Source organism: Vipera ursinii (genome assembly GCF_947247035.1).
Source record: "Vipera ursinii genome assembly, chromosome: 2".
Lineage (NCBI taxonomy): Eukaryota > Metazoa > Chordata > Lepidosauria > Squamata > Viperidae > Vipera > Vipera ursinii.
This window is the reverse complement of record NC_139513.1, coordinates 8,480,234-8,499,439: the sequence shown is the minus strand read 5'-3', so window position 1 is coordinate 8,499,439 and position 19,206 is coordinate 8,480,234. Positions and strand designations below refer to the sequence as shown.

Below are 19,206 nucleotides of genomic sequence, written 5' to 3'. Positions count from 1 at the left end.
CCACCATAATGGTCCCTATTTTTCTACTTGCATTTTTATGTGCTTTCGAACTGCTAGGTTGGCAGAAGCTGGGATGAGTAACAGGCGCTCAACTCTGCTACACGGCACTCAGGATTAGACCCGCCAAACTGCTGACCTTCTGATCGACAAGCTCAGCATCCTAACCCACTGAGATCACCATAAACCATAATTTGAGTCTTCAGAAACATATATAACAACTTAATTTCTTAATTATTTTTATAAAGTTAATATCTTTCAGGACTTTAAATTCTAATTAATTAATTAATTAATATTATTTAATCACCCATCTTCCTCAAATTGCCAAATTGTTTCCTTTGCATGTAGGAATATTAATCTGGCTTGTTTTTCATTAAGTTTTTGTAAATATTCTATTACATCCAATACAGCTCTGACATTGTCTTTTGTCTTTTAAATAAGAATATGCACTGATCAATCAGTCAAAATTAATGTAAACACATAATCATGATTCAATAAGGAAATTCATCTTTAATTCTTATGATATGTATTTAACAGTTATAATGTTGCCTTGAATTTAGGCTTCCTTATTAGCTTTTTAAAACATGATATGAGCACTTTTAACATGACAGTCCAGGCTTCTTTCTTAATATTAAGAAAAAAAATATTTTCCTCTTTTTAGCCCAGACCATTTCTTTGATACTTGTGAGAACTTGCTTTTTCAGCAATTAAACCATTGTGTAAGTATTCTGAAAGTCCTTGAATGCACTTGTAAGTTTCAAGAAAGATAGAAATCTAGCTGGGAAATTTAAGGGAACCTAAAAATTGGTCATTTGTGGAAAGTTATGTAGAATCAAAAAACTTTCTTGTACAAGACTCAAAGGTAATCAATGTCTTTTATTGTTTGACTATTTGCTTGCTCATATATCACAAATATCAAATGCATGTATCATTTGTTTCTGTACCCTATAAAAAGACTTGGGAAACCTCCCCCACCAATAAATGTTTTTTGCTTTGCTTTTATTCTTAGTGATTCACATATTGATGTGGGCAAAAAAAGCCCCTTTGGAAAGATAAAAGTCTCTATCTCAAATTCAGGCATCAGGTTCTTATCAGCTCCAGGCCAAATGCAGGATACCTGACATTGAAGCCAACACCTTGACTCTGAAGAAGAATGGAGTAGAGCCACTGAACAATTACAGGCCAGGAGACCATCTCAATGGTGTTGTCCCAATAAGCTGGCTTCATACCTAGTTTATCATGCCCTGTGAAACACACACCGAGGTAGAGATTGCAAAGAGTTTATTCTGGACAGAAGAAAGGGCACAGGGGGATCATTCCCACCAGTTCTGTCTAAAGGCCACTCCTTCAACAGTACAGTTTTTATAATTACTTCTCCATAAGCTCACCCTGAGCCAACCTTTTTTAGGTCATCCTATGACCTTATCCACATTACTTGAGATCACCCAATATTTGTTAGCTAGCATCAGTATTATCTAGAAGCAATCAGCACATTTATCCCTAATTTCCAGTGGCAATTGGCACATTATACCATAATTAATACACCCCCCCCCCAAGTTCCTCTTTTCCCAAACTGTTACCTTATCTCATTATATCTCTGGGATTCCAGTTCAACAAGCATTCTTCTTATTATTATTATTTATTTTATTTTATTAGATTTATATACCGCCCTTTCCTGAAGGACTCAGGGCAGTTGATGACTTTTCTTCTGTAAGCATTCTTGACCATCTTTGCATGCTAGCAGGTTACTAAGTATCAAGGCCTGTCTGCTCTTAGATTTCAGCTTCTTAACATAAAGGTATTAAGGAAGTGGGATTCTAGCCTTTCCATCACTTCCTGCCCAAAATCTGGACCAAAGAAAACCAGTAAGGATCCAGGTTCAAATCATGACTCTTGTTCAACTTGTTTCAGTTGAACTTGCTCAGCTTCAGAACCATTGGGTTGTTTCAATTTCATATCAAGGTTTATCAATTTATTTTCTCTGCATTTTCTCAGTGTTCCTCACTTCCTATTTAGGCCATGCACTTTGTACACTGAATTTGGTCCTCAGTGCTTTTAATCTTCCTATTTAGCCCCTTTCCAAATCCAAGTGTGTGGAAAGTTGCCCAGCAGGATTCTTCACGGTGGTTCAAGGAGGAGATCACCCATTTTCAAATCCCTGTTTTATGTCTGCTCTCTATACCCCACTCCCCAATTCTGAAAACTGAGGACCTTGGAAACAGCCCTTCTCTTTCATAACATCTGCCCTATAAAATAATATCCTCTCTGAGATTGTTGAGCTCCAATCCTGACCTTCTTTAAAAGGCCATTTAAATTTTGATCGTGTCAGGCTTTGCATTAGGAGGGGATCTGACCCCTTGTGTGTACTATGGCTGCTTTCAAGCTTTGTAGAGTGTTTATAATTCTATTCTTCTTAAATGATTTTAAGAAAATATGCTGGGCATTGTCATAATGGAGCCAGTGAGGCTTATAACTTTATTTTTTATATATGTTGTTAAACTTAAATGAGGCCCACCACCCAATGACTCTACATGCTTTACAAATTCAGACATTAAAAACAAGAATTGGTACAGTAGGAGATTATGAAGAAGACTGCAAGGATAACAAAATCCAGGATAGGAACTAAACATAAATCCACACACTACAGGGATGGTCATCACTTTTCTCACCAATATTTTAGGGGTGGAATGAATCTTCAAAATCCTACAAAAAGCAGCACTGTGGGGATCTTCTGGAACTCACAGGGAACCATGTCCGCTTCTTTAGGAGTCACTAATTGAAACTCCTCCCAATTCACACCACCAAATCTTTCCCCAGGCATCCTGACCTTCCCTACCAAGATCAGGATAAATCTAAGCAATTTTATCGTTCACATACCCTGAATAATCCTTTTAATGGCTCAACAGAATTTCTGATCCACTGGGTGAGCTCATTCGTGGTTTCGGGGTGGGGTATCACCAGTATGCTGATGATACCCAACTTTTTCTTTCCACCCCGAATCAACCCAGTGATGCCCTCGCCGTGATGTCCCATTGCCTGGAGGCGGTCCGGGTTTGGATGGGGAGAAACAGGCTTCGTCTCAATCCTGAGGGGATGAGGTATTAGCCCCCGTTGATAGGGCTCGCAACTTCGGCATCCTCCTGGATTCACGGCTCAGTTTTGAAGATCATATAGGAGCCGTGACCAGGGGGGCTTTTGCCCAGATTCATCTGGTGCACCAGTTGCGTCCCTCTCTGGACCAAGATGCTCTACGTACAGTCACTCATGCACTCATGACCTCCTGGTTAGACTACTGCAATGCCCTCTACATGGGGCTGCCCTTGAGGACCACCCGAAGGCTTCAACTGGTGCAGAATTCAGCCACGCGAGTTTTGATGGGAGCTTCCCGATACTCCTGTGTAACACCTCTTCTCCATGAGCTACATTGGCTTCCGGTTGCCCTTCGGGTGAGATTCAAGGTGCTGGTAATGACCTATAAAGCCCTAAATGGCTTGGGTCCAGACTATCTAAGGGAACACCTGCTGCCGGCATCATCTTTCCATTGTCCTGTGTGCTCCCACAGGGAGGGCCTTCTCAGGGTACCGCCGGTTAATGAATGCCGTCGGGTTATTCCCAGGGGAAGGGCGTTCTCTGTGGGTGCGCCTGCCCTATGGAACCAACTACCCACGGAACTTAGGACTGCCCCTGACCTTCGCTCATTTCGCCGGGACCTGAAAACTTGGCTCTTTGATCTGTTTGGTCCAGACTGTGGGGTTGTTAATTTAACTGGGTTTTAGATTTACTCTTGGGGCTTGAATTTAATTTAATTGTTTTAATTGATTTTAATTTTTGTATTTCATGGTTTTAATTGCCCTGTAAACTGCCCTGATTCCTACGGGAATAGGGCGGTATACAAATTCAATAAAATAAAATAAATAAATAAATAAATAAATAAATAAATAAATAAATAAATATAAATATGGCTGCTGCATGGGTATCAGGGGACATGAGGGTGGAAAAAATATTGATGTTTCACTACCCTTAAAGACCAAGATGAACATAACAGTATCCTTCCCCTCCAGATAAGAAATATAATCCCAAGAGAAAAACTGATCCAGAGACATCAGGAACATAGGGACTCACAACCACACCTCCCAAGCACTTGGCAATTTTTTTTGAGGGTGATTCACCGACAGTCTCACAGATGAACTGGCCAAAGGTGCCAAACTCCATTAATCATATCCAAAAAAAAGAGGGACCACCAAGTTCCTCCAAAGAGTTTTCTGAGAGGATGTGACAAGAAGTAAACATCACAGCCCTCTGTTTAATTAGTAAAGTAAAAAATAAACTTCAAAATATAAAGTTTCTCAGTTTTTTACACAAATATGGAAGGAAAACCAAGAGAGCATCAAGGAAAAAAATCTATCCACTCTATAACTTTCTCTCTATTAGCCAAATGGTACAGTCCACACTCTGGCATTTTCCTTTTAATCAACTCTCATCCAAAAATTGTTATTTCTAGAAAAGATGGGAAATAAATTTTCATTTCCATCACAAGAGATTTTAAAATCAGTTCCAGTTAGGATTCATATGTGGAGATCTAACAGAAAAGAAAAGCCCAAACAGGTCCTACTCTTAATATTAGGCAGGGTTCAAGAGTAATGATGACTTGATTGACATTAGTAGACAGGCAGAACTAGAGTTAACTGCCACCAACTTAGCAGGTCACTAAACTCCATAGCTCTGGCTGATGTTGTCTCCAGGGCTCTCTGGAGACAATATACCACATTGAAGGTAGCAAAATACATTATCCAGGTGTTGAACTATCTTCCTCTAGCATCACTTTCTGGACATGTACTGACAGGAAGGACCACAACCACTACACAACAGTACCTCAAGGGGTGGATTTGTGATTTTCCCCTAAGATGCTTTTCTACACCTGTCCCTTTATACATGGAGCCCTGGAAGAAGTTCAGGATCTCAAGAGGAAAAGTTGTTTCCCATTGTAATTTTCACAATTCTGGTCTTTGAGAGCTCTTCTGCTACTTCTTGACTTGGATGTAAACATCAGACTGAAGGGATCTTGCATCAGAAAAGGATAAATGCCTAAGGTCATATTCTGTGTGGCACAAGTGAAGGGACGGATAGGGCTCTGCTTTTATATATATATCTCTCTCTTTCTCTTCTTTCTAGGTGAAGCTCAGTTTGTCTCTGTCTGAATCAGGAAAGCCACTGGCATTTCCATCTGATGAGGTTGCTTTAAATTCTTCTTGTTTAGGAACAGGATTCAGCCTCATGAATTTCATGCTTCTGCTTCTGATGCTGCTGATGTCCCAGCCAACCTCTGGGAAGTTTGGAATGAAGTGCCCCCTGAATCTGGAATACCGGAACGAAAAAAGACCAAGGAGCTTTTACAGGCCAGGAGATCATCTCATTACTATGATCACCACTGCAACAAAAATATCGCATAAAACAATGTTGCCTTTCAACCGGACTCCTTCTATTCAGTCAAGCCTGTAAGTTATTCAGTGTGATGGAAGTGCATTCCCTCTATTTGCAGTTCTCTCTGTCTTTCCCCCCTTATTTCACTTATTCCTATGTGCCTAATTTTGATTTTCATGGCTTCCCTCTTTTCTCCTATTTTGAGGAAGAGATTCAAATATAAAGAGGGGGGGGGCAAAATAACCCTGAAAGGAATCCAGATTATATAACTTTCCCAGGTCAATCATGTGTTATCACTTGAATACTTTTTAGTTTAAAGTAATGGATTGCTGCTGTCTCTACCCTGCACATTTCCATATTTTTATAACTGTTTATTCATAATCAATACTTAATGCATAGGAATAGTGGATGGTATGTATGTGTACACACACACACACACACACACAGTCTTTTTCTATCATGATGGTTCTACTTTAATGACTGAATGACATTGAACCTTAGTCACTGGGCAGATAAAAATAATGGTGTGTCAATGCTGCTAACATCGGGTGTTATTGCTTTGACAACAGATGGAAGTGCATTCATTTTTCTCCTTTGCTTTTAGAGCTGATTGATGCTGGGAGGGGGGATGTGGACGAGAGTCCAGTTAGTCATAAAAATAATAACTCAGCCATGGGAATTCAATGTTATTGCACCCAGAGCTGATAACGATTTGGCATGCTGGAGAGCTATGGAAAGAGCCCGCGTTTCAAGCTAATTGGGGAATGTGTTTTATGACTGTTAGTTGGAGGTGGGAACTGTGCTTTGCTACTTTGTGCCAAGGGGAGGGGTATTCAGCTTTTGGCTTCAACTATGTAGTGCCGATATTATGCTTCTCGAATAAAAGATTCTTTAAGGTAAGCAATGCCTCAAAGTTCTTTTGAAGAGTTTCATCTGTCGGAACCATGACATTGTGTTTGTGATTCTTAACCATAGTGGAAAACCATTTAAATTGCATCTTCCCAACATTCATTAAAAGGAAATGGGGAATGAGTAACTGTCATTTGCATCTGATTTGGTGTCAATATTAGCTTAAGAATCAAAAGGTTTGTGGAGACAAAGAGGACTAAATTAAAAAAAAGTATTTTGTTACTGCTGTTACTAAAGGTTATTATAACATGAACACTTTTTCAATTAGTAACCCTTCTGATAAAGAAACATTTCTACGGTACATTTTTAATGTTCAAGTGGCCAACAAGACTCCTTGGCTTCCACAAAATCTCACACTTGGCTACAACATCCATGACAACTATTTGAACACACTTGGCACTTCAGATGCCTTGCTGGACATACTCTCAACTGGAGAAGCCAATGTTCCCAACTATAGCTGTGGAAGGAAGGACAACATTTTGGTTCTTGTTGATGCAGCTGCTGATGACATCTCGATGGAGGTGTCAAGAATAGGAGGCACTTACAAAGTCCCTCAGGTTTGTATGTTGTGTTTTCTATAGATAAATTGAGAGGGATAGTAGATGCATGAGTGATAGATCCAACCATGTCTTCCCTATGAAAATTAAGAGCTGCTTGTCATCATGGCTGTTTTAAGTGTTATGGTTAGGGATTGGGATCCACAGTGCAGAGGAGGTAAGGATCAAAACAGTCATAACCTCTCATGACATCATCTCCATTGCTTTGGGTCTTCTTCTTTACATTTGGGAAGGTTAGGAGAGGCTCTGTGTACAATCAAAAAGCCTTCTACACAAATGGATGATGCAGCAGAGATGGTAAGCTCATGTTTTGTACATAATCTTAACAATAATAGGGATACCAGCTTCATGAAAAGAATCCAAATGGATTATCTTACCTAGAACTGATAAAACACATGTCTTATGAATGTGTAGGGACCCCAGCATTAATTAACTATTTTATGTTTTTTAAAAAAAATCATGCAAACAACATGCCCATGATTTTTTACCTCAAAAATGTTCATGATGAAATTCATTATAAAAGTCTTGAAGAGCAATAGAGCTTCTGGAGAAAACTTTTTACCAGTTGAAATATTTTTAAAAAATATCCCCACTGGTGGGGGTCCTCTATTGGCAGGTTCACTTACATGTATAAATAATTCCTACCATTTCCAGTTGGGCTGAAGATGGCATTAGTAGTTTCTACATATTAAAATAGGAATGAAAAGGACTCTAGTAATTACAGGCCCACCCACCTTATAAATATTATAGCTAAAATATGAGGGTGATTTAGAAATAAACCTACTTTTGGTTGTCTATAACAGACACTTGCTGCTACAGAACTTTTTTTATATACACATTAGAAAATTACCACATTATGTTACTTTTTGAGATAATTGCCATTCAAATTGAGGCACTTGTCATAACGTCTTACAAGGTTTGAAATTCCTTAGTATTAGTTGCTCAGTGCCAAGTCTGGGCTATGGGGTGGATGATCAAAAACATCCCAACAGAACTGCTTCAAAAGTTCTTGGGTGTGTCTAGCGGTGTGCAGGTGAGAATTATTGTGAACCAACACTACACTGGAAGTGATGCCATAGAAAATCCTGCCAAATGTGAAGATGCTAAAGGAGTACTGCTAGTGAAGTTCATGGAGTATGGTTCGACCATCAGCTCAGAAGTCTACAGAAGTCTATGTTACAAACACTCAGAAGAGCCATCCATAACAAATGTCAGGGCATGCTGACTTCTGGTATGGTTCGTGATAATGGTTGCCCGCAGAATGCTAGATGCACCCAAGATCTTTCCAGCCCTATTCTTATTGATATATAATAACACCTTTTTATATGCTACTGATAAATTTATTATTTATTTATTTTATTTTATTACATTTATATACCGCCCTTTCCCTGAGGACTCAGGGCGGTTTACAGGGAATTAAAAACCAGCAATACAAAAGTTAAAACCAATTTAAAAAAGATTAAACTAACCCTGTGCAATTAAAACCCCGATTAAAATAAGTTACTCCTCAGCCTGGGCCCGAGAGCTCGAAGAGCCAGGTCTTCAGGCCCCGGCGGAATGACCGGAGGTCGGGGGCAGTCCTCAGCTCCACTGGCAGCTGGTTCCAGAGGGCAGGCGCCCCCACTGAGAAGGCCCTATCCCTGGGCGTTACCCGCCGGCAATTTAATTTAATTTAATTTAATAACATTTATATACCGCCCTTCTCCCTGAGGACTCAGGGCGGTTCACAGGGCAGAATAAAATACCAAATACAAACATTAAAAAGAGATTAAACAGTTGCCCTAGTTAAAACAATAGGAGTACAATTCTAAAAACCCCAAGATAAAATTAAGAGACCAAAGATAAAACAACCCCACCGATCCCCATCAGGCTAGGCCAGCTTGTACAAACAAAAACGTCTTGAGATCGCGACGAAAGGAGCGAAGATCGGGCGCCATCCGGAGCTCTACCGGTAGCTGATTCCACAGCTCCGGAGCGCCCACAGAGAAGGATCTCCCCCTGGGGGCCACCAATCGACATTCTCTGATCAGTGGCACCCTGAGGAGGCCCTCTCTGTGGGAACGCACAGGGCGCAGGGAGCTTGATGCCGGCAGCAGATGTTCCCTAAGGTACTCCGGCCCCATGCCATGGAGGGCTTTAAACACCGTTACCAGTACCTTGAATCTCACCCGGAAGACAACTGGCAACCAATGCAGCTCACGGAGCAGAGGTGTAACGTGGGAGTATCGGGAGACTCCCAACACAACTCTCGCGGCTGCATTCTGTACCAGTTGGAGCTTCTGGGTGGTCCTCAAGGGCAGCCCCATGTAGAGAGCGTTGCAGTAGTCCAGACGAGAGGACACGAGCGCATGAGTGACCGTGCACAAATCATCCCGGCTAAGATAGGGCCGCAACTGGCGCACCAGGCAAACCTGGGCGAAGGCCCCCCTAGTCACAGCTCCTATATGGTCTTCCAAGGTGAGCCGTGAATCTAGGAGGACTCCCAAGTTGCGAGCCCTATCTACGGGGGGTAATAGTTCACCCCCCATAGCCAGAGGTGGAATGTCAGAATAGACCCAGGATGAAGGTATGCAAAGCCACTCAGTCTTGTCGGGGTTGAGTTGAAGTCTGTTCCTCCCCATCCAGACCCGAACCGCCTCCAGGCAACGGGACATCACAGCGAGGGCATCACTGGGGTGGTTTGGGGTCGAAAAGAAAAGTTGGGTATCATCAGCGTACTGATGATACCCAACTCCAAAGCCACGAATGATCTCACCCAGCGGTTTCATGTAGATGTTGAACAGGAGAGGCGAGAGGACCGACCCCTGAGGAACTCCACAAATGAGAGACCTCGCGGTCGACCTCTGCCCCCCTGCCAACACCGACTGCGAACGTCCCTGGAGATAGGAGGAGAACCACTGTAAAACTGTGCCTCCCACTCCCAGTCCCCTGAGACGCCGCAGCAAGATACCATGGTCGATGGTATCGAAAGCCGCCGAGAGGTCTAATAGGACTAGAACAGAGGAATGCCCCCTGTCCCGAGCCCTCCAGAGATCATTCACCAGCGCAACCAATGCCGTCTCCGTGCTGTGCCCGGGCCTGAAACCCGATTGGTACGGGTCTAGATAATCCGCTTCATCCAGGACCAGAGGGAGCTGATGCGCCACCACACTCTCAACAACCTTCGCAAGAAAGCGAAGGTTGGAGACAGGACGAAAGTTGTTCAATACAGCTGGGTCCAAGGCAGGCTTCTTGAGGAGAGGCCTCACCACCGCCTCCTTCAAGACGGCGGGGAAGATACCCTCACTCAGAGAAGCCGATATAACTGCCTGGAACCAGCTGCGTGTCCTCTCCCGGGCTGCATAGACCAGCCAGGAAGGGCACGGGTCCGATAAACATGTGGTGGTGCTCAGCCTCCCCATGATCCTGTCCACTTCCTCCGGAGTCACAGAATCAAACTCCTCCCAGGTGATATCGACAAGACCGCCCGTGTCCTGATCGTCAGACTCTGCCCAGTCAGAGTCCAGACCGGTCCGAATCCGAGCGATTTTGTCCGACAGATGTTGGTTAAACTCCTCGGCATGACCCTGCAAGGGATCCTCCCTCACCTCCTGATTTAGGAGGGAGCGAGTCACCCTAAACAGGGCGGCCGGGCGATTATCTGCGGACGCGATAAGGGTGGCGAAGTGGTTAGACCTCGCCTCCCTTATCGCAGCAAGATAAGACCTAATGTAGGCTCTTAGTCGCAATCGGTTGGATTCGGATCGGCTGGACCTCCAACCGCTCTCTAGGCCCCGTCTCCGACGCTTCATCTCCCGGAGCTCCGCAGAGAACCATGGAGCTCGACGGGATCTGCACCGGGTCAGGGGCCGCAGGGGTACAACTCGGTCAAGAGCCTCAGTGGCCGTCCTTTCCCAGGCTTCCACTAAGGCATCTGCCGAGCTGTGAGCAAGGGAGGCAGGTGGGGACCCCAGCGCCGCCTGGAACCTCTGGGGATCCATTAAGCGTCTGGGGCGGTACCATTTAATTGGTTCCAAGCACCCACGGCGGGGGGTGGCAAAACGGAAGACCAGCCACAGGAGATGATGATCGGTACAGGACAGGGGCATAATAATTGGAGAGCCCCCACCAAGATCATCTAACCACCGTCCAGACAAGAAAACTAGGTCAAGGGTGTGGCCTCCTTCATGAGTCGGTCCCAAAATTACTTGCGTCAGGTCCATGGCCGTCATGGAAGCCATGAACTCCCGAGCCAACTCAGATGATCCTCCCAGCGATGGTAGGTTGAAGTCCCCCAAAACTATAAGTTTCGGGAACTCAACCACCAGCCCAGAGAGGACATCGAGCAGCTCAGGCAGGGCTGCTGCTGCGTGACTAGGCGAAAGGTACACCAGCAGCAAGCCCAACTGCGCACCAGGGCCGCATCTCAAAAAGAGAGACTCACACCCGACTATCTGGGGAACGGTGGCCTCCCCTGGACACAAGGTCTCCCTCATAACAACAGCCACTCCCCCACCCCTACCCTGAGCCCGAGGCCAGTGCAGCACCTGGAAACTTGGTGGGCAAAGATCAACTAGAGGAATGCCGCCCTCTGGGCCCAACCAAGTTTCCGTGATGCAAGCCAGGTCTGCCTGCTCACCCTCGACCAAGTCACGGACGAGAGGAGCCTTGTTAGCGACCGACCTGGCATTCAAGTACACCAGCCGGAGCTCAGGAGGCTGCACGTCCTCACTCCCGGGACCTCGGGGCAGAACCAGAGGGTCAGAGTGCCTCACCGCTTGTAAGCAGCGGAGAGGCCTTCCCTGAGATCGATACGGCCCTCTGTTCCTACACCTGCTGCCATTCCCTATCGTCGTGGGGATGGATAGTCCCACGACTGGCCCTGGAGCCCCGGAAGCAGCCGACCCCCGCTCCTCCCCCCCGCGATCCGCCTCAGCACTAGCCTGAACAGAGGTAGTTGGACTGCCCCCCTCGTCCGAACAACCAAGAAAAGAACCCTCCCTCCTCCCTAACCCCCCAAAAAATTTTGACAAAAAGCAAACCAAGGACCTCTTATTAGGTTTACGTCGGAGGCCCATAACCGTGCCCAGCCATCTCTCAGGATCCCAATAAATGGGCCCTTCCTCGAGATTGTACTCGGCTGGAAAGGCGGGCCGCCTCCAGGAAGGGGGAGCACCCCTGAGGGCGAGCAAGTCCGTAGAGGAGTACCTAAGACAAGACATAAGAGCAGTCCAGATATAGGCAGTCCATAGTCAATTACTTTAAGGAGGGACCAAACAGAGAGCAAATAGGTGTCCCGAGCTTCCACCCAGCCACTGCCACTCAGCTGGGTGCCACCCCAGGACAGGCCAACCACCATCCTCTCACGACAGTTGGAGAGCCTATTCCTGGGGGAATGGTCCGAAACATCCATCCTGGGTACAGCATGTCCCCTAGAGCTCTCACCTCTAGGGGCAGCAGATGTAAGTTCAAGCCACCCTCTCATGGTGGCTAGTACCCAGGGAACTCTGAATCCTTTGGGGACGATATGTGAATGGCAATAAACAACAGTCCGAAGGCAGGGATGTGATAGTATATTACACCATCAAAGTCTGCACTACTAAATAGCCAAATCCTCCGCTGCTCTGCCTTTCGAGAAGATTGATCATGGCCAGTTCTGCAGTCATTGGGGTCTTCCAAGTTATCTAATTCTTTTAGGTCCAAAAATCCAATGGCACCAACCAAAGTCACAACTGGTGCCACGGAAAGCATAGGTCTTTCAAGGGACCACTGGGCTCCACTGGGATCCACCGGAATTAACCGGCTAGCCCAGGAACCTTCGAGGCCACCAACAGCAGTGAAAGTACCAGGCCATCTAGAAAGAGTAAAGCAAGCAGAGGAAGAGACAAGTTGAGTGCAGCGTCGCCGCTGAGCCACCAGGGCCGCTGCCACCACCGGAGCGCTGCTGCAGACGCCGCCGCCATTGCTGCTGCCGCCAGGACGCTGATAGAACCGAGAATAATCCAGCCCTTCCCGCCGCCGATGGAAAACGAGCCAAAAAGGCTCAGGCGGGAACGGGCAAACGGTCAGGCAGACGACCCAGCAAACAATCAATGAAAAGGAAGGCCTAGAGCGGCCCTGGAGCAACGCCGCCGCCGCCGCCGTCACCGTCACCATCGGAACGAGCCAAGAACGACGCCGCCGCCACAGCCGAGGGAGACCAAGCTGGCCACAGAAGCGGCCCGAAATGGCCCAAAACACCTCCGCCGAGACCGCAAACAGCCAGGGACCATCCGAGGACGCCGGCTCCGCCACCGCCGAGGACGCCGCTGCCGAAACCGCCGGCCGCCGAAACTGCCAGGTACCGCGAAAACGGCCCGGAAAACGCCCGAGGCAGCGGGAAGGCGCCGCAAACATCCAGTCCGAGAAAGCAGCAGAGCCGGCAGCAAAACAGCAGTCCAACAACCTTCACCCTTCAGCTGCCAAATCATTGCCCTCACTATCCCCCCAACCCAGAGGGTATAAACACCCCTGGGGGGCTCCTAGGATGCCTATTTTCTGAGACTTGCAGAGCTCACCCTAACAGATCCGCCTGCACGTCCGCCATCTTTGAAGTTTATCTTTAAACTTTAAACTTTAAAGTTTTTGTTCTTACCGGTGGGACCCTGAGCAGACCCTCCCTGTGGGAGTGCACTGGGCGAAGGGCATTTGATGCCGGCAGCAAGTGTTCCCTCAAATACCCCGGACCCAGGCCATGTAGGGCTTTATAGGTAATAACCAGCACCTTGAATTTCACCCGGAGGGCAACTGGAAGCCAATGCAGCTCGCGGAGTAGAGGTGTTACATGGGAGTATCGGGAGACCCCCATTACAACTCGCACGGCCGCATTACTATACTCACAATATGTTTTGTGATGGATGTATAGAGATGAAATTTGAGACTTAAAATATATCAGTACTAGAACAAACCTAATCACATCATCTGAGAAGTATTTTGGGATTGGATAAAAGTACTTCAGCTCTGCACTACAGAGCTGATTTTGGAATGGATACAATATATTTTATTTCTAAAAATAGACATAATTATTGATGCAAAATTAAAGTTACAGAAACGTATAAAATTACAAACTTCTGTCTTTTAGAATAACAGAAAAATTACAGTTGAAGAATTGTATAACTGACAAATTATACTAGGACCTATGGTCTTCCTGTCTCTTGTACAACAGAAGAATGTACTAGAAAGATTTCTACACAAAGAATATGAATCTTTTTTTTCTTGGACTGCAGATTAGATGAATGATCTGTTGGGATCCTTATATTAACACAACATATTTCCTTTGTGGTCAGAATAAAAAAAAAACTACATATAATCTGGCTCTTTATTTGACCAAAACATTTCAGTTGACATCTGTCATATGTAGCTCTAATTGTGGTCAGTAATAGGGGTGATACCAAAATATGATTTGCATTCTTTTTTCCTACTCTTTTAACTTTATTTTCTTTACTATTTTTAAAATTTTGTATCTTCATATATCTTAATGATTAAACTACAGTAAATTATTTGAATATGCTTATTAAACCAAATTGGATCTTTAAAGCTAATTAAAATTGATCTGATTCCAAATATAACATAATATTCTTCATTGCTTTTTTAGATGAATTTTGAATTATTTTCAGAGTCGCTACATGATAAAAGTCAATTGCCATTTTACCACTCTTTATTCCCCAAAAAAGGCTTCTTCTACCCAGAAATTGTCAAAGTGCTTTTGCATTTCGAATGGACCTTGATTGGCCTCTTTGCCCCAGACACAGAGAATGGAGAGAATTTCATGAGGACTTTTACTCCATTGCTTGTTAGGAGTGGAATTTGTGCTGTTATAACACAACAAATCTCAACAACTCGACCTACAGCATCCCTCAGGGCAGCCCTCTCTAAGTGGAGACAAGTCAATGTCTATGTTCACTACATAGAATATCAAGCCATTTGGGACAGACTTCATATTTTCCAATTAATATTTGATGGTTTGTCAGGATGCATTGAAGGGAAAGTCTGGATCACAACAGTCATCGGGCTATGGCCAGTGAACATGAAGCTTCTCAAATATGTGAATACTATATGGACCCTTGGTATGGTAAGGAAAAAAAGGCCAATGATCGATGCCCTTGTGCATTATTTTTTTGTGGAGCATATGCTTGGAGAGCAAACGTTTAGTTGTTCCTTTTCAAAGCACATCTTTTCTGTCAAAGGTCAGAGAAGATGCACTCAGAAGGCACCATTAGAAACACAAAATAAAAAAAACTTGCATAGGATAAGGAATTTCCACCGTTATTACAGTGCCATTAAGACTCTGGCTTATGCCTTGAAAGCTGCATATTCCTCCAGATCCAGAAGGAGGAAGAAAGATGGTACTAACAGTTTTTGGGCCTTAAGGCTGCAGCCATGGCAGGTATGAAGTCCCAACAAGGATCCATCCAACTTAGTTCCTTTTGAGAAGGAATCCAGAGGAGAAGGAGGGGAACCATCTCAACTTTCTTGTGCTACAAGAGGCCAACAAGTTTGGCCAATCTAATCACCGAGGGCATTATATTCCAAAGAGAGGGAACTATGACACATATAGTTTAATATGAAACAAGGGTAAATTTAGAATCAGAATCAGAATGGAGCTGGAAGGGACTTTTGATGTATTCTAATCCTGTATGTGTAGTTTTATGATTAGCATTGTAGAATTTTATTTTCATAAATTTGAGGAAGCACCTTAGACCAGGGATCCCCAACTACTGGACTATGGCCTATTTGGAACTGGGCCATGTTAGTGGCAGGCCAGCATGTCTGCATGTGAGCAGATCCACTCATGCGAACCATGGGCCAGAGCACATGTTCATGCATGCTAGCCCACTGCTAACGTGGCCTGCTTCCCCTCTTCACTCCAGCTGGGCTGCCAAACCACAAAAGTTGTTGACTGCTGCCTTAGATTACATAGCCCAATTCTTCCACTAGTTTTGTCACCTGGTCAAAGAATGCAGTAAGATTTGTCTGCCATGATCCGTGTTTGACAAAACCCATGTTGGCTTTTGGTAATGACTTTGTTTGCCTCTACGGGTTTTTTGATTCATTGCTTGATTATCTTTTCCAGAATCTTCCCAGGTATTGAGGTCAGGCTGATAGTTCAATCCTTTCTGACTAATAGCTGCTCAGTCTTTACATTAAGGCAGTCAGTGAAGGGGAGACTTAAAGTCTCTGATTCACTGGCTCAACTCTGAAACTGCTTTTCCCGTTGGGATATTTTTCCTCACATTCAGCCACAATCTCCCTACTGAGTTTATCTCATGGAATAGCAATAAAAAGAGCTTAAGCTTCTGTATAACATCTCGATTATTGAAAGAGTACTATATGCACCCTTCACTAACTAGGAGATTCTGTTAGTTGGAAAATGTGTCCCCAGATTTCTTCTGCTTTTCTTTTCAAATAAACTATCTACTTGACATTCACTCCCTGAGATTTTTACAGAAGCATAAGGTGCTTTCTTTCCATAATCATCACATTATATTTATATATTTATATTTATTAAATTTTTATACCGCCCTTCTCCCGAAGGACTCAGGGCGGTGTACAGGGCAATAAATATCAAAATATACATACAAAAGTTAAAAAGAATTAAATAATTATGCCTAATATAAAACAATGATTTAAAAAATGTTAAAACCAAATCCAAACCCCAACCCCATCAGACCAGGCCGGATTGTTCAAATAAATAAGTTTTTAGATTGCGTCGGAAGGAGTGAAGGTTGGGGGCCACCCCGAGCTCAACCAGCAAGCGGTTCCATAGGTCTGGCGCACCCACAGAGAACGCCCTCCCCCTGGGGGCCACTAATCAACATTCTCTGACTGGTGGCACCCTGAGGAGGCCCTCTCTGTGGGAGCGCACTGGGCGGAGGGAAGTTGACGCCGGCAGAAGGTGTTCCCATAGGTAATCCAGACCCATGCCATGTAGGGCTTTATAGGTCATCACCAGCACCTTGAATCTCACCCGGAGGGCAACTGGCAGCCAATGCAGCTCGCGGAGCAGAGGTGTAACATGGGAGTATCGGGAGACCCCCAACACTACTCGCGCGGCTGCATTCTGCACCAGCTGAAGCCTCCGAGTGGTCCTCAAGGGCAGCCCCATGTAGAGAGTGTTGCAGTAGTCCAAATGAGAGGTCACGAGCACATGAGTGACTGTACGCAAGGCATCCAGGTCTAGATAGGGCCGCAACTGGTGCACCAGGCGAACCTGGGCGAAGGCCCTCCTAGTCACAGCTCCTATATGGTCTTCTAAGGAGAGCTGTGAATCTCCAATTGTTGACTCATATTTGATTTTCAGTGATATTCGCAGATATTCTTATCAAGTTTGATATCCCTCATCCTTCTTGGGCTGCATTCAATTTTTTTCTTTTCTATGTGGGAGGCTTTGTATTTCTGTCTCTTTTAAATTCCATTTGGAGGTTTTATTCAGTCCATTTTGATAAGATCTGTTTCGAATTTTACGTCTTGATTTAAGATGTCTGGTTTAATGAAAAGAAGAACTAGACATGACATGATAGCAGTGCTCCAATATCTCAGGGATTGCTACAAGGAAGAGGAGGTGGGGTGTTAAACTATTCTCCAAATCACCTGAGGCAGAACAAGAAGCAATGGATGGAAAATAATCAAGGAGAGAACCAGCACAGAACCAAAGAGAAATTTCCTGACAGTTAGAAGAATCAAACAGTTGAACGGTTTGCCTCCAGAGATTTTGGGTGCTCCATCATTGGAAATTTTTAAGAACAGAATGGACAGCCACATTTCTGGAATGGTATCTCCTTCCTGATCATAACTTCAGATCATAATAGTAAAGTTGGAAGGGACCTTGGAGGTCATCCAGTCCAACCCCCTGCTCAGGCAGGAAACCCTATACCATTTCAGACAAATGGCTGTCCAGTCTCTTCTTAAAGACTTCCAGTTTTGGAGCATTCATAGTTTCTGGAGGCAGGTTGTTCCACTGGTTAATTGTTCTCAGTGTCAGGAGGTTTCTCCTTAGTTCCAGGTTGCTTCTCTCCTTGATTAGTTTCCATCCCTTGCTTCTTGTCCTGCTTTCAGGTGCTTTGGAGAATAGCTTGTCTCCCTCTTCTTTGTGGCAGCCCCTAAGATATTGGAACACTGCTATCATGTCATCCCTCACCCTTCTCTTCATTAAACTACACATACCCAATTCCAGCAACCGTTCCCGATATGTTTTAGCCTCCAGTCCCCCAATCATCTTTGTTGCTCTTCTCTGTACTCTTTCTAGAGTCTCAACATGTTTTTTACCTCGTGGTGACCAAAACTGGATGCAGTATTCTAAGTGTGGTCTTACCAAGGCATTGTAAAGTGGTATTAGTACTTCACTTGATCTTGATTCTATCCCTCTGTTAATGCAGCCTAGCACTGTGTTGGCTTTTTTGGCAGCTGCAGCACACTGCTGGCTCATATTTAAGTGATTATCCACTAGGACTCCGAGATCCCTCTCACAGTTACTACTATTGAGCAAGGTACCCCCAATACTATACCTGTGCATGCAGAACCTTACTTTTTTCACCATTGAATTTCATTTTGTTAGATAGTGCCCAGTGTTCGAGTCTGTCCAGATCCTCCTGTATTTTAAGCCTATCTTCTGGAGTATTGGCTATTCCTGCCAGCTTGGTGTCATCTGCAAATTTGATGAGTTCCTCATCTATCCCCTCATCCAAATCATTGATGAAGATTTTGAAGACCACTGGGCCCAGAACAGAGCCCTGGGGCACCCGACTACACACTTCCCTCCATGTAAATGCGGTTCCATTGAGGACTACACACTGAGTACAGCCAGTCAGCCAGCTACAAATCCATCTGGTGATGATGCTATCTAACCCACATTTTTCTATTTTATCAAGTAGTAGTTTGTGATCTACTTTATCAAATGCCTTACTGAAGTCCAAATAAATTATATCCACAGCATTCCTCTGATCCACTAATTTTGTCACTTGGTCAAAGAATGCAATAAGGTTTGTTTGGTGTGATCTGTTTTTGACAAACCCATGTTGGCTTTTAGTAATGATTTTGTTTGCCTCTAGATGCTCACTGATTCGTTGTTTGATTATCTTTTCCAGAATCTTCCCAGGTATTGAGGTCAGGCTGATAGGTCTGTAGTTTCCTGGATCTATTTTTTCCCCTTTTTTGAATATGGGAACTACATCATCTCTCTTCCAGTCCTCTGGTAGTTCCCCAGTGCTCCAGGATCTTTGAAAAATATAGTTCAGTGGTTCTGAGATCACATCTGCCAGTTCCTTTCAGAACCTTGAGGTGTAATCCATCTGGTCCTGGTGATTTG

At 44.5% G+C, this 19,206-nt stretch overlaps 1 protein-coding gene across 1 annotated transcript in view; it reads left to right on the top strand.

Moving 5' to 3' along the window:
* LOC310633301 (vomeronasal type-2 receptor 26-like) overlaps positions 1-19,206 on the top strand; it is a gene marked incomplete at both ends in the record, with an annotated part of 226,507 nt that overhangs the window by 150,665 nt on the left and 56,636 nt on the right. The window lies entirely within an intron of this gene.